General features: G+C 44.4%; 2 protein-coding genes across 2 annotated transcripts in view; one reads left to right on the top strand and one right to left on the bottom strand.

Moving 5' to 3' along the window:
- LOC141122060 (uncharacterized) overlaps positions 1-15,657 on the top strand; it is a 396,180-nt gene that overhangs the window by 151,518 nt on the left and 229,005 nt on the right. The window lies entirely within an intron of this gene.
- The window catches only part of LOC141122052 (uncharacterized), an 85,893-nt gene that overhangs the window by 54,188 nt on the left and 16,048 nt on the right, over positions 1-15,657 (bottom strand). The gene's annotated exons all lie outside the window — the stretch shown is intronic.

The raw sequence follows: 15,657 nt of genomic DNA, 5'->3' as shown, positions 1-15,657 counted from the left end.
TCCTCGGGGTGACCCTGAATATGATCAGCTTTACAAAATTCCGCCCCTCATAAACCACTTCTCTCAGAAATTTTCAGATGTGTATACGCCCCAACAAACCATCTAAATAGATGAGTCCATCATACATTTCACTGGTCACCTTCCAATCAAACAGCATCTCCCCAGCAAGTGTACCAGATCTGGGGTCCAAATGTAGAAGCTCTGTGATAGGGCCACAGGCTCTACATGTCATTTTTTTTTATATAATAACCATGTGATTTTTTTTAATCATTTTCTTCACACGAATAGAGCTTTATTTTGGTGGTATTTAATCACGTCTGGATTTTTTATCTTTTTTCTAAAAATAAAGACCGAAAATGTTGAAAAAAATAAAGGTTTTTCTCAGTTTCTGTCAGTAAATTTTGTAATTTTTCTTCTTCACTGATGGGCACTGATGGGAAGGCACAAATATGCCTCACTTATAGGCACTGATGGGTGGCACTGGGCACAGATAGGTGGCACTGATGGGCAGCAGTGATGGACATCACTAATAAGCACTGTTTGCTGGCACTGGTGGGCACTGATTGCTGGCACTGGTGGGCACTGATTGCTGGCATTGGTGGGCACTGATTGCTGGCACTGGTGGGCACTGATTGCTGGCACTTGTGGGCACTGATTGCTGGCACTGGTGGGCACTGATTGCTGGCACTGGTGGGCACTGATTGCTGGCATTGTGTGGGCTTTATTGTAATCAGGACACTGATTATCGGTGCCCTGATTACATACCTAGATGTCCTCTGCGAGGAGATGCCGCTGATTGGCTCTCCTCTTCTCACACTCTGTCAGTGTGAAGCGAGGAGCGCCGATTACCGGCATCTCCGTGTTTACATGTGACCCGCTGTGATTGGACACAGCCGATCACATGGCTAAAGAGCTGAGGCGGCGGCTCTTTACAGAGATCGGGGTCCCCCCTGAGTTCTAGCAACACGGCGCAGCCGCGATCACCCCATGGGCACGCGAGAGCGGCCGTTCTTGGCGCTGTCATATAACGTCCACCCAGAACGAGAGCCACCCCATTGTCATTTGATGGTGGGTGGGCGGCAAGTGGTTAATTCCATTAATGCAGAAACTATGGTTCAAATTTGCACGGTATCTGATGTAGTTGAAGAGCCTCTCTGTGTCCACGTATATAATCTTTATATGGGAGGGGTGGACTTCAATGACCAGATAATGAAGCTCTACTTATTTTCCCGTAAAGCCAGATGCTGGTACATGAAAGTGTCTGTATATTGTCAGAACTATTGAGGTTAAAAAGAATTCATTTACCTGTGTGAGTGGATGTGCTGAGTAACGCCCTCCACTCTACACCTCCCCGGGCTATGAGCTAATCTGCAATGGCTGTGAGTGAGGCTGATTGGGAACCTCCCAGCGCTCCAGCCCTTCAGCCTACTGAGCTTAGCAGAGACATGCCAACACGCAAGCAGGCAGCACAACAAGATGGAGGAATAAGATCATACCTCTCTCCATGTACGGCGGACCTCGGCGGGAGCCGCTCAGTGAACGGGCGAGATCCGAGGAAAACGGATCAGAGAATGACGACACCGGGTCGCGGTATGCAAACCACAGAGCAAAGATCTGCAGGGCTGGGAAGAGGAAGGACGGCTTACAGAGATGGCAGCACAGTAAAAAGCGCGGACCCCCAGTGATAGAGACAGCCGGATCTCCAATCCCCCAGCCGGAGCGGTCTGTGATATGGAGAAACTCCAATGAAAGCGGACTCTGGAACAGAGAGAAGGAGAGATGGCCCATCTAAAGTGCAGCAGGACTCCCAGGTACAAGAGCAAAGTGCATTAAAGACCCAAGTGGTTAGTAGGAACAGGGGAGACAGGACAGTATTGAACCTCAGTGAGGAAGTATCCACAAAGGATAGGACTCCCCCAGGGTCGGAGGAAGAAAGTGTGGGGGCTGGTATGGGAAAGAATGTGGATGGACCAGGCTCCCCTGGAGAGGGATCAGTAGCACAGACCAAAACCCCTAGCTTTGTCCCAATACAATATGGAAATAAACTATCTGTAGGGACAGGTGGGGGTCTAGAGGGTCTGGAGCTGGACATTAGAGAGCTTTTAAGGTCCCTTCCCACTAAATCAGATATCCAGGAACTGATATCAGCGGTGGAACAGTCGTGTCAACAAGCGGTGGAAAACCTCAGAGAGGATACACGTGCAATGGGTCACAGGGTAGAGTCACTAGAAAATAGTCATGAAGCAGTGGTACAAGCAGTAGCAGACATTCAAGACACTGTAAAACAACATGAGGAAGCCCTGAATTTCTACAGGGACCAGTTAGACGATTATGAAAATAGAGATTGTAGACAAAATATTCCAATAAAAGGATTACCTGAAACGATTCGGTCACCTGAATTGCTCCCAACTGTTCAAAGACTATTCCGCCAGATAATGGGGGACTCCTCACCAGAGAACATTGAGGTGGATAGGGTTCACCGTGTCCCCCCTAATGTAACCCCAAATTCTGAGAAGCCAAGAGATACCATATGCCAATGACATAAATATACTGTTAAGGAATCAATTATGAAAATAACTCGAAGCAAATCTGAAATTATTTTGGACGGAGTACATGTATCTCTGTACCCTGACTTATCACGTAGGACCTTAATGTGACGATGGAATGTTAAACCTCTATTAGAGGCCCTATGCGCAGTAGAGACTATCTATGGGGGTTCCGTTTAGCCTCACGGCCTCTCGAAATGGCAAGACAGCAACCCTGCGCACTAAGGAGGATCTGCAAGTGTTTGTAGAGACTTTAGATTTACCCCCAATTGACTTTGTGGACTGGAGGAGGAATAATTTTATGAACCCCCTACAATGCCCTGCCCAATGGCAACAAATGCCCAATAGATCCCAATGTAGAAATCAATCAAAGGGACATAAGGAAATATGACAGACGTGATGGGGTTCACTTTGTGGGGAAATTGAGATAGAGGGGGGAGGGGAATAGGAAAGGGAATGGTTTGAGGATTCATTTCTTTAATTCTGTTTTTTTTTTGTTTTGTTTTGTGTTTTTTTTTTTTTTATATTTAACTGTTTACTTGTATTTGTGATCTACGTTCACAGTTAAGTGTGCAAACAGGGATTGTGTTTGTGTGTGTGTGTACATGGGCTCACGTATACACCCTTTGGATTGTATGTGATTTTATGATATACCTATTGCATATACAACAACAGAGATCTGGTGGATCTCATATAAGAATACACACATGGGATGCGTATATGAGCACACGCTCTTTACACACAGTTGGTGTTAGACAGCACAGGTTCATTTATTTATTTACACATACTTCTGTGATCAGGTATGTTTTGGCACACTTATGTATATACAGTATATGTATATTTCTCACAGTCAGTTTTGTAAACGGGGACTGTGTTTATAGGTGTGTGTACGTGGGCTCATTTATACATCCTTTAGAAAAAATGTGACTTCTTGATATATCTATTGCATATACAACAACAGAAGATCTGGTGGATTCCATATAAGAGTATACATATATATTTTTTAGTGATTTAATCCGACATAAAGAGAGAATTGTAAAGATGGAGGATAAAAACCCCCTGTGTCCCCCCAGTGTATAGAAAGACATGATGTCTGGTGTATAAGAGGATAAGTAATGGAGGGAGGGGACGGGGTGGGAATATGATATTATTTTCAGAATGGAGGTGTTTGTTAAGGTGAATAACATATGAATAGGTGGGTGTTTTTTTTTTTCTCTTCCTCTCCTCCTTTCTTCCCTGCTCCTTCTTCCCCTTTTTCCCCGTATTTATAGGGGAAAAAAGGGGGGGGGTTACCCCGCATAGTGTATATGAGTAAGAGGGATGATAGGGAAGGTCTCTATAGAGGGGACAAATAGCCGGATGCAGTTATAAATAAAGGGGAATATATTATGATGCCCGGAACTGGGGGGAGGGATATATACTAATGCGTGGGAGGATGGGTATGGGTCGCCCAGTAGGCCAGGTCCAATATAAGGGACTTGATATCCTGCGGTGTAGCAGGAAGGTGGAGAGGTCTGGGGGGGGGAGACATCCCCTCTCAGAGTTCTTTATCGTTTAGTACATATTCCCTAAAGTGGAATATTGGGGCGGAGGAGAGGGGGGGGGAAATGGGGAGGGAGGGATGGTGTAGGGGGGGAGTTTACTTCTCTTTTTGGAATTCTTCCCCTTTTTTTTTCACCCCCCGGGGACACCTGCTGGGAGCAAAGAGACACTCTAGCTACTGGATGATTATATTGGGCAATAGTATTATCGGATATGGCAGCCCCAATAAAGGTGATATCATATAACGTGAGAGGTTTATGTTCACCACAAAAAAGGGGTCGTCTTTGGCAGGAACTACTCCACCTTATGGGGGACGTGGTTTTCTTGCAGGAGACGCACTTTGTGAAGGACTCCATTCCGAACATGCCTGTGCATGTGTTTAACCAGTGGTTTCATGCACCATCCCCGATTGCGAGAGCAAGGGGGGTAACCATAACCTTTAGGAAGACATGTCCATTGGTTGTAATAGCCTCACAAATAGACCCAGAGGGTCGCTTCCTGTTTGTAAAGGGAAGACTACACGGCTTCTGCTATACATTTGCCTCAATATATGCACCAAACACCGGAACGGTCAATTTCCTTGTAAAGACTCTGAAGCTGTTGGAGGAATTCAAGGAGGGCCTTTTGATGCTGGGGGGAGATTTTAACCTTACCCTAGATTCAAAGATAGATACGTCAACGGGCAAAACTCACATATCTTTTAAAGCGTTAAAGCATCTAAAACAGCTCTTACGTTCCTTTCACTTGGTGGATGGATGGCGTGTAACACATTATGGGAAAAGGGATTATAGTTATTATTCCAAAATACACGATACGTATTCTCGCCTAGATCTTTTTTTGGTGGACCAGTTCTATCTTGAAAGGACCCGTTCTTTCACTATAGAACCAATAACAATTTCAGACCATGCTCCGATTACAGTGACTTTCCTTCCAATTTCTGCAGGCCACCTAGAACGAACTTGGCGGTTGAATGAATCTTTACTGGACGATAATAAAGTGGTGGAGGCTTTATCTTGTAAGATAAAAACATATTTTGAAACAAATATGCCTGGAGAAGTTTCAGGCTGTTTGGGAAGCCCACAAATCAGTGATTAGGTCGAACTGATAGCACATGGGTCACGGATTAAAAAAAAAGAAACAAAAAGAAATAGTAGATTCATTGAAAGAGATGAATGAATTAGAAATCAAACATAAAAGACACTTGGACCCAGCAGATTCCCAACAATTGGAGGACTTGAGATATAACTTAGCACAATGCCTAGACCGCAATGCTAAAAACAAGCATAGATACTATGCGCATCGGTTTTATGAGCAGGGCTATAAATGTGGTCGGCTACTTGTTAGACAGCTTTAAAAACAGCAAGAATCCAGGCATGTGCATAGCTCAATAGTCCAAAATAAAAAGATAGTGGAATCTCAAGCCATTGCGGCAGAATTTCACAAATTTTATAAGGCTTTATATATTATTCATACTGTTTCACTGAATGCGATGGGAGAACAGCGTAAATTAGAAATTCGAGAGTATATAGAAAATTCAGCGCTGCCCTCGCTGCTGCCCACGGTGATGGAGGAATTAGATAGACCAATTTTTATTAATGAATTAAATGAAGTAATATCAAGTCTGCCAAAAGGTAAAAGCCCAGGACCAGATGGGCTCACCAATTCATATTATAAGAAATTTATTACCAGATTAGGAGGCCCATTATGTAGCTACTTTAATTCAATTAATGCCTCCAATCCATTACCTCCAGAGGCCTTGTTGGCATACATAACGATACTTCCTAAACCAGGGAAAGATACTCAACAGTGCGCGAACTACAGACCCATCTCCTTGTTAAACTCAGACACTAAGGTTTTAGCAAAAATTTTGGCTCTTCGGTTACAGGATCATATAGTGAAACTAGTTCACTCTGATCAGACAGGATTTATGAAGGGCCGTGAGGCCAGAGATAATACCATTCGGGCATTACACACCCTTCATTGGATGCAACACGGCCCTGACAAGGCCCCAAGAGTGATATTGTCAATGGATGCCGAAAAGGCGTTTGACAGGATGAACTGGGGATTCATGACGGAGGTGCTAAGGGGGATGGGTCTGGGGAATGCATGATGGGCTGGGTTGCAGCATTATGTGTGACACTGAGAGTCAAAGTAAATGGCACACTGTCGGATTATTTCCAAATACCTAATGGCACAAGACAAGGGTGTCCATTATCCCCGCTGTTGTTCGCTATGATATTAGAACCATTTCTTTGCAAAGTGAGGGGAAACATTGAAATTCAGGGGGTACGGGTCAGATCAGTTGAATATAAAGTCTCGGCATATGCCGACGACTTATTATTCTATCTTTCATCACCACAGACATCACTACCGGCCTTGATGGCAGAGGTCTCTAAGTTCGGAGACTTATCTAACTTCAAAATAAATTTTGAAAAGTCTGTACTGTTACCTAGTCATGTCTCCTTAGGGATGAAAATGATTTTGCAAAATTCTTATCCCTTTATTTGGAACAAAAACTCTTTGCCATATTTGGGAATACATATCACAGCAGATCCTGAACTACTGTATGATTTAAACTATGGTTCCTTAATGAAGGGGGGTAATGGGGGACCTGCAGAAATGGAGGGGCTGGTTATTAACGTGGTTTGGAAGGGTCAGCGCCATAAAGATGAGTGTACTACCCAAAATAATTTATCTTTTCCACACAGTGCCACTTACACTCCCACAAAGTTTTTTTAAAACCTTACGTAAGGCCTTCATAGCATTTGTATGAAGTGATAAACATCCCAGATTGGCGTATGATGTTTTGCGTAGAGGCAAATTGGAAGGGGGAATGGGACTACCAGATGTAGCTTTATATTATAGAGCAATGTCTTTAGGGCGGATCCTGAACTGGTGCCACGACTCCGCTAAGAAAATATGGGTCTCCATAGAGCAGATAATGGCAGGCAGGAAGCTGGCTGGAATCCCGTGCATTCCGAGTACAGACAGGGGCCTCTCAAAATGGACATCACCATTAACAAAGAGCACACTCTTAATTTGGGATAAATCAATCAGGAGACTATGCTCCTCGGATATCCCCTCTGACCCCATTGGAGGGGTACCCATGGTTTCCTCCAGGGGAGGAGGTGGGATTTTTTGGAGCCTGGGGGAGGGATGGGGATACGACATGTGGCAAATTTGCCCCTCATGGAACATTAACCCCCCTGCGAGATTTGACATTGAAAATGGGGAGGATACCTATGGAGGAGTGGAGATACCATCAATTGGGGTTCTTTTTCAAGGGTCTGAAACCCGGGATGAGACCAGTGAGTTCTCTTACTGCTTTTGAATCCATGTGTGTAAATATACCCACTGAAAGACACTTGATGTCACAGATGTATAGACTGATTCTCACGACACAAAATCGGACAGTTCCACACTTTATTAGAGAATGGGAAGGAGAACTAGGTCATAATCTTACCACAGCACAAATTAAGAAACGATTTATTTTGACGCACTCTACGTCTATTAGCTCTCAGATTCAAGAAATGTCATATCAATTTTTGACTAGGTGGTATTGGACCCCAGTTAAGATAACAAAGAGGTTCCCGACGGCAGACGCCAGATGTTGGAGAGGGTGCGGACAGGAAGGCACCTTTCTCCACCTATGGTGGTCTTGCCCTAAGATTAAGGTGTTCTGGGAAGCAATCGCTTCTTGGGTTGAAAGGTTATCCCCCGGATCAATAGAGGTGACGCCCTGGAACTTTTTGTTTCATGGAACTTGGGGGGGGGGATAATAAAAATGTTTTTTTCTCTCTTCTTCTCCCTTATTAGTTTTTTTTCACCTTTCACCTGGGGTTGAATACGGGGAAGGGATAAGAGGTGGGGAAATGGGAAGGGATAGAACACTTAGGGAGGAAGGGGGGCACAGAAGAGAAGGGATAGTTTGAACAGATATAGTAAAGGGAAGAGGGCATATTTACTCACTGATTATGAAGGATGTATGGCTCATAGAAGCCTCATATAGTTCTCTATTTTTTTTTTCTTGGGATATTAAGGTTGACGCTTAAGAGTGATTTGAATTGGCTTAATAGCCTCCTAAACAGAATTGTTTTGCACAGGTTGAGGGTTTTTTTTTTCTCTATTACAAGGACGGAATGACTTTTCAATTTTGTGGATTTGGAAGGGAAGTGTGGAGCACAATGGAAACACTATATCCAGAGGAAGAGATGAGATGAGTGGGGGAGGGAGCACTACTGGTGTAGGGGTGGGAGAAATAGGAAGGGGGGTGTTTAAATTTTATTGTTTTTTTTTGTGCTTGAAAGGGGGAAGAATTGTTAAGAATTGTTAATTGTTAAGATAAATGTATCTATTTGGATAAAGTTGAATATTGTAGATTCAAAGTATGAAGTAATGTATATAATGGAAAATAAATAAAAAATTTGATAAAAAAAAAAACCACAGCAGCAATTAATGGTTAAACAACAAATTTCAGATTGGCCACGACAAACACATGATGCATTTAAAAAGGCTTTAACAGAAAAGGATGCAGCATGGTGTTTCGAGGTGCCCAGAGAGAAACCAATAAGTACCTACTTCCAAACAGACATGTACCAGAGAGGTAGGGGCAGAGGAAGAGGCAGATTTAGGGGTCGAGGACCTTATTCAAGGTCACCATATCCTAATAAGAATACACAGCCACAAAAGATGGGGTGTTTCAATTGTGGGGACCATAATCATTGGAAAATGAACTGCCCTCACGAGGTGAGGTAGCCAGAGATAAGTGGGGGGTTCCAAATTTGAACCCAAACAGATGCCAGGTTCCACAGAAAGACCTCCGAGGTTTCAGGTTGACTGGGGGACTCAGATCCCACAATGAAGCTGGTGGGGAACCAGCTTTTCTTTTGATTTCTCTCCACTACAGGGAACAACCCATGATATCCCTCTGTGTAAATGGTAGGGATATACCATTTCTTGTAGATAGTGGTGCTACTTGCAGCACACTGTCCCAAGAATTTTGGAATGGAGAGATGATCCAAGCTGAACCTTCTATGAGAATTAACGGCCTCCCCACTTAAACCTTCCAAACCCCTCCCTTAGGGGTAAACCTGTTAGAAATGGGTCCTTCAATAGTCCACAGTTTCAGAATTATACCCAAGTGTCCAGTCAGTTTATTGGGTAGAGACCTTATGGGGATATTGCAAATTTCAGTGAGAGCCACTCCCGAAGGGGGACTAAGGGTAGAGTCATCGAAAATGAACATCTTTTGCCCTGAAAACCCTATATACTTAGCAAAAGAAATCCTAGCAGATGTCCAGGAAATACCAGTGAATCCTAAGGTGTGGTCCGATGGTCCTCTAGATGGTCCTCTTGCTGACAAAGTGGCTAAAACGGCAGCCACCACACAAGAAGCACAGATTGCTATGCCAATGTTGACACAGGTAATTAGTCTCCTGGACCATACACTGATAGAACTCCAAAAACATGCCACAGATCAGGATCTAAAAGACTGGGAGAAAGAAGAACATTCAGAAGGGGAGGATGAGGATTTAGACGTGTCATATACAGTCCTGTGTATAGAGTGCGGTGGTCAGGAACATGTCATATACAGTCCTGTGTATAAAGTGTAGTGGTCAGGAACATGTCATATACAGCCCTGTGTATAGAGTGCGGTGGTCAGGAACATGTCATATACAGTCCTGTGTATAGAGTGCGGTGGTCAGGAACATGTCATATACAGTCCTGTGTATAGAGTGTAGTGGTCAGGAACATGTCATATACAGCCCTGTGTAAAGAGTGCGGTGGTCAGGAACATGTCATATACAGTCCTGTGTATAGAGTGCGGTGGTCAGGAACATGTCATATACAGTCCTGTGTATAGAGTGCGGTGGTCAGGAACATGTCATATACAGTCCTGTGTATAGAGTGTAGTGGTCAGGAACATGTCATATACAGCCCTGTGTATAGAGTGCGGTCGTCAGGAACATGTCATATACAGTCCTGTGTATAGAGTGCGGTGGTCAGGAGCATGTCATATACAGCCCTGTGTATAGAGTGCGGTGGTCAGGAACATGTCATATACAGTCCTGTGAATAGGGTGCGGTGGTCAGGAACATGTCATATACAGTCCTGTGTATAGAGTGCGGTGGTCAGGAACATGTCATATACAGTCCTGTGTATAGAGTGCGGTGGTCAGGAACATGCCATATACAGTCCTGTGTATAGAGTGCGGTGGTCAGGAACATGTCATATACAGTCCTGTGTATAGAGTGCAGTGGTCAGGAACATGTCATATACAGTCCTGTGTATAGAGTGCAGTGGTCAGGAACATGTCATATACAGTCCTGTGTATAGAGTGCAGTGGTCAGGAACATGTCATATACAGTCCTGTGTATAGAGTGCGGTGGTCAGGAACATGTCATATACAGTCCTGTGTATAGAGTGCGGTGGTCAGGAACATGTCATATACAGTCCTGTGTATAGAGTGCAGTGGTCAGGAACATGTCATATACAGTCCTGTGTATAGAGTGCGGTGGTCAGGAACATGTCATATACAGTCCTGTGTATAGAGTGCGGTGGTCAGGAACATGTCATACACAGTCCTATGTATAGAGTGCGGTGGTCAGGAACATGTCATACACAGTCCTGTGTATAGAGTGAGGTGGTCAGGAACATGTTATCTACATTCCTGTGTATAGAGTGCGGTGGTCAGGAACATGTCATATACAGTCCTGTGTATAGAGTGCGGTGGTCAGGAACATGTCATATACAGTCCTGTGTATAGAGTGCGGTGGTCAGGAACGTGTCATATACAGTCCTGTGTATAGAATGCGGTGGTCAGGAACATGTCATATACAGTCCTGTGTATAGAGTACGGTGGTCAGGAACATGTCATATACAGTCCTGTGTATAGAGTGCGGTGGTCAGGAACATGTCATATACAGTCCTGTGTATAGAGTGCGGTGGTCAGGAACATGTCATACACAGTCCTATGTATAGAGTGCGGTGGTCAGGAACATGTCATACACAGTCCTGTGTATAGAGTGAGGTGGTCAGGAACATGTTATCTACATTCCTGTGTATAGAGTGCGGTGGTCAGGAACATGTCATATACAGTCCTGTGTATAGAGTGCGGTGGTCAGGAACATGTCATATACAGTCCTGTGTATAGAGTGCGGTGGTCAGGAACGTGTCATATACAGTCCTGTGTATAGAATGCGGTGGTCAGGAACATGTCATATACAGTCCTGTGTATAGAGTGCAGTGGTCAGGAACATGTCATATACAGTCTTGTGTATAGAGTGCGGTGGTCAGGAACATGTCATATACAGTCCTGTGTATAGAGTGCAGTGGTCAGGAACATGTCATATACAGTCCTGTGTATAGAGTGCAGTGGTCAGGAACATGTCATATACAGTCCTGTGTATAGAGTGGTGGATAGGAAAATGTCATATACACAAGGACGCATATATGGGGGGGATTTGGGGGTTGAAACCCCCCAGAGTGTCAGTGTAGATTGCAGACGAAGTAGAAGTTATGTGTGCTGCTTTGCCTTTAACTAGTGGTGCCGGCACCGCCTCACTCGGCAGTGCCTTACACACGCTGTTGTGTGTTGCCTGAGCCTGGTCTGCTGTTACACCTTCTGACCACCTGGGCTCAGCTTTGGGAGGGAGGCTCTGTCAGCAGGGAGGGGCGGGGCCGGGAGCTCCACTGACTCTTTGACCCTGCCCTGCCTTGCCTCATGCAGCCTGAATGTGCTTAGAGGCTCGGAGCAGCAGAGAAACCCAGCGGGAGCACTGAGCACACCTCACCCAGACCTATGAGAGCCCCACCCCCGAGCCGATAAGAGAGCCCCCAGAATCTGGAGATAGCCCCATCCCCAGCGAGAGTGCTGCCCCCAGACCGGCGATATCCCTGCCCCCAGACCCACGATAGCCCTGCCCCCAGACCGGTGAGAGCCCCACCCCTGGACTGGTGATAGCCCCACCCCTGCACCGGTGAGAGCCCCGCCCCTGAACCGATGTGAGCCCCGAACTGTCAGACCTCTGAGAGTGGGAGGTGAGCCCGGCTGGTCAGGTAGGTTTTCTGCCCACGGGAACTTGCAGTATATTACTAGTATGTACAGCTGGCAGTATAAATGCTAATATGTGTGAATGTAGCAGAGGCTGCAGGATATTATCTAGTGTTTATGTTGTAAAATCATCCTATGCTATGCTATACCTCTGCTGTCATTCTCTCACTAACATAATGACTTAGCACTGTCCAGATGTTACATGCAATAATCCTTTATGAGCTGATGATTGGGAATGGTTGATAATACCTGACTATTGACCTCTTTAACCTACATGTGAACATAACCGTTAGACCCCTTTCACACTGGGGCGGGGGCAGCGTCGGCGGTAAAGCGCTGCTATTCTTAGCGGTGTGTAAGCTGGTGTCGGGTGTAGAGTCTTCACCGAGCGAATCACACGTACTGACTTTATAAACCAGACAACGTTTATTACCGGAGAGACGGTAGTAGGAAGAGTATTTCCAGCAGTAAGGCACGTAGATTCACTCCAAGCATGGAGGCACAGATACACAGAACTGTCACTTCTGATGTAAGCGGTAGTTGTATTTGTCAGCACTATAGGCACTTTCCACTGACTGACAGTATAAACCCGAGCACACAATGGGGCTGATTTACTGCGCCGGTTCATACCTTAATTGTTGCAGCGGATAAATCATTGATTGGGCGTGTGAACCGGCGCGCGCAGACCCACAACGCGATAATAAATATGTAAACAGCAACTGTTGCCAGGGTAACGGCTGTTTTCTCATTGATAATAGCGCACGCCCATCTCATTGGCTGTGTCTTGTTAGGCAATTAGTAGTTGTTCTCACCTAATTACCCCTTTTGATGCTAATCTCATTCCTATTACTTCATATATCGTTGAAATGTTTTTTTTCTATTTTTACACAAATATTTCAATACATTACAAAGAACAGAAAAGTGTTTCTAAACCCAAGAAATTAATATTTACAGATCTTGATCTTTAGAAGTGACCATACACTGCAATCTTAAAGAAATTGAAAAATTAAAAAAAAATAGAAAAATTTGATATAGTGCAAGAGCCTGTTTGACTTCCAAAAATTTGAATTAATTGTTCAAGTGCGTCTTCTTATTACCTATTTTTCTGAAATATCGAGTTGTGCAGAGATTGGCCAATCAGATTGCATAGTGCATGACCATCTTACGTGCCAAATTTGGACTTTAGATGTGCCATGACCCCCTTGTATTTTCACAAGTGGACACAAGAACCTACATCTATAGATACATATTTGTGCAGCACAGTGGTGTAGTGGTTAGCACTTTCAATTAGCAGAAAAAAGGGTAGCTGGTTTGAATTCCGCCTGTGACACCATCTGCCTGGAGTTTGCATGTTCTCCCTGTGCCTGCGTGGGTTTCCTCCAAGTACTCCAGTTTCCGTCCATACTCTAAAAACATGCTATAAACCGGAACCTGTCTAAATTGGCCCTCATATATATGAATGTGTGTTAGGCACCCACAGAAACACCACTCCATGTTAAAAAAATAAATTTTTTTCTTAATGTGCAAAATAATGCAGCACAGACAATTAAATCAAAGTGAACAACCTACAAACGACACACATTGACAACATCAAAATAATTTCAGGGGAAAATATCCCCCACCCAAAAAATACAATAAACCAAAGTAAAAAAAAATCTGTTTTGCAAAACAGAACAAATAAAATACAAAGCGAAAATACATGTGTTACAAACTCGATAAGGACACCCAAATGTACTCTCTTGCCGCCCCCACACACACAATCTTGCCTCTTTTCATGGCAAGGTAAAGAATGCTATCTGCAAGCTTTATATGAAATAGGTTTGTGTGCTAATGAGGCAAGTGAAAACACATCCACAGTCCATGAAACACACAAAACGCAAGTTCACCCAATGTAGAGACTGAACTTCAAAGTGGGTACACCTGTTAAGGATGTCCTTAAATTACTAACCCAAAAAACACACTCTATGAGCATGCCCAGAAACATCCAAGTGCTGTTCACACACAAAAAGCAAAGTCCCTGAGCATGTCCAGACCAAGCCAAATGCATTTCACACACCAAAAGGCACAGAAAAAAAAATCCAAGTCCCTGAGCATGCCCAGACCAACGCAAATGCAGCTAGCACAAAATAAGCCACCCCCTGTCCAAAATTAAGCACATCTTTCAGCATGCTACCAAATTAAAGATGAGACAAACACCCCCTGGTCCAGGGGGGCAAACAAAGAGCCTAACATGGGCAAAAGTTAGACAACAAATACCATTGCAGTCTATGGAAACTGACTTTTTCATTTTGCTAGTCCCCACTTGGCTGGCTTATATTCTAGTTATTGGCCTTAAAATGGGTATGGGGGCCCAGGTCCCATCCTGAGGGACATAGATCAATGTCACCAATTTGGACAACACCGAAACATGAAACAAGGAGAAGTGCCTTTAAAAATGCAAAAATTATTAAAATCTAGTAACTTGGGGGGGAGGGGGTTACTCTGCCTGTAAAGTGGTACATCCGTAGCATGTATCCAAAATGCTGCTTCAAAGATGTACGGCTTTAGAGCAAACTTACAAATTGACATTGCAGCTGCAAGATTTTAACACAAAACAAAAAATAGCCTGCCCCCCCCCCCAATACATACAAGGCCATTTGGGTCTGTTAAGGCTTAAAATGAGAACCCCCCACATGAAAAATCCCACCCCAAACTAAAAAAATATTGTGCCCCTCCCACACACTAACAAACCCCTAGCCAAACACAGCAAGCCAGCCCATGAAAAGGGGTGTACTCTTGGGGGCAAGAGGGGCTCAGGCACCCCAAAGGTCAACCACCTTGTTCCCATATTCAGGGGGAGAAGGGCCTCTTCCACACAACCCTAGGCTGGGGTTGTGGGGGCCTGCAGACAGGGGGGCTTTACAGAATGTGGAAAGCCCCTTTAAACTAGAGGGTACAAAGTGCTTTGTGGTTGGTATTGGGCTGAGCCCAACATGCCCCAAAGGCACCCACCTATGTTGAGTGCATGTGGCCTTGTATGGTTCAGGAGGGGGTTGGGCGATCACTCTTCTCGCCCCTTTCCTAGCTGGCCCTGTTGTTTGCTCTGAAAAAGGATGTGGTTTGGATTGGTGAAGGCAGCTCACAGTCTTTTGAGAATGAAGTAGAGTGTGGAGTTCCCCTTTTAAAAGCAAAAACTAGCCCAAATAAAACATATGCATTAGAAGGGGAGACAAGAGCATTGGAGAATGGAGTGTGGAGTTCCTCTTTAAAAGCAAAAAAGTTAGCCCAAGGAAATCATATGCATTAGCGGGGGAAAGGTAAATGCTCTTTTAGGAGGAGCTAGAGTAGCGAGAGTCTTTTTACATAATTATAACAAGGTACATGTCACATGTTGGCAACGTAACACGCTAACATGACCTGTGTGCAAATATCCTTAATAAAATACATAAGGGTGAACCAGTGTAAACAAAAAATTGTCAAGATTAGAGTTGCGCCCGTTCAACCCACACAATTGCATTTACGTTGCTTGACTTTTAC

The sequence above is a fragment of the Aquarana catesbeiana genome, unplaced genomic scaffold, assembly GCF_042186555.1.
Source record: "Aquarana catesbeiana isolate 2022-GZ unplaced genomic scaffold, ASM4218655v1 unanchor237, whole genome shotgun sequence".
NCBI classification, from domain to species: Eukaryota; Metazoa; Chordata; class Amphibia; order Anura; family Ranidae; genus Aquarana; species Aquarana catesbeiana.
Note: the sequence above shows the minus strand (reverse complement) of the source record. Positions and strands in the feature narration are given on the sequence as shown.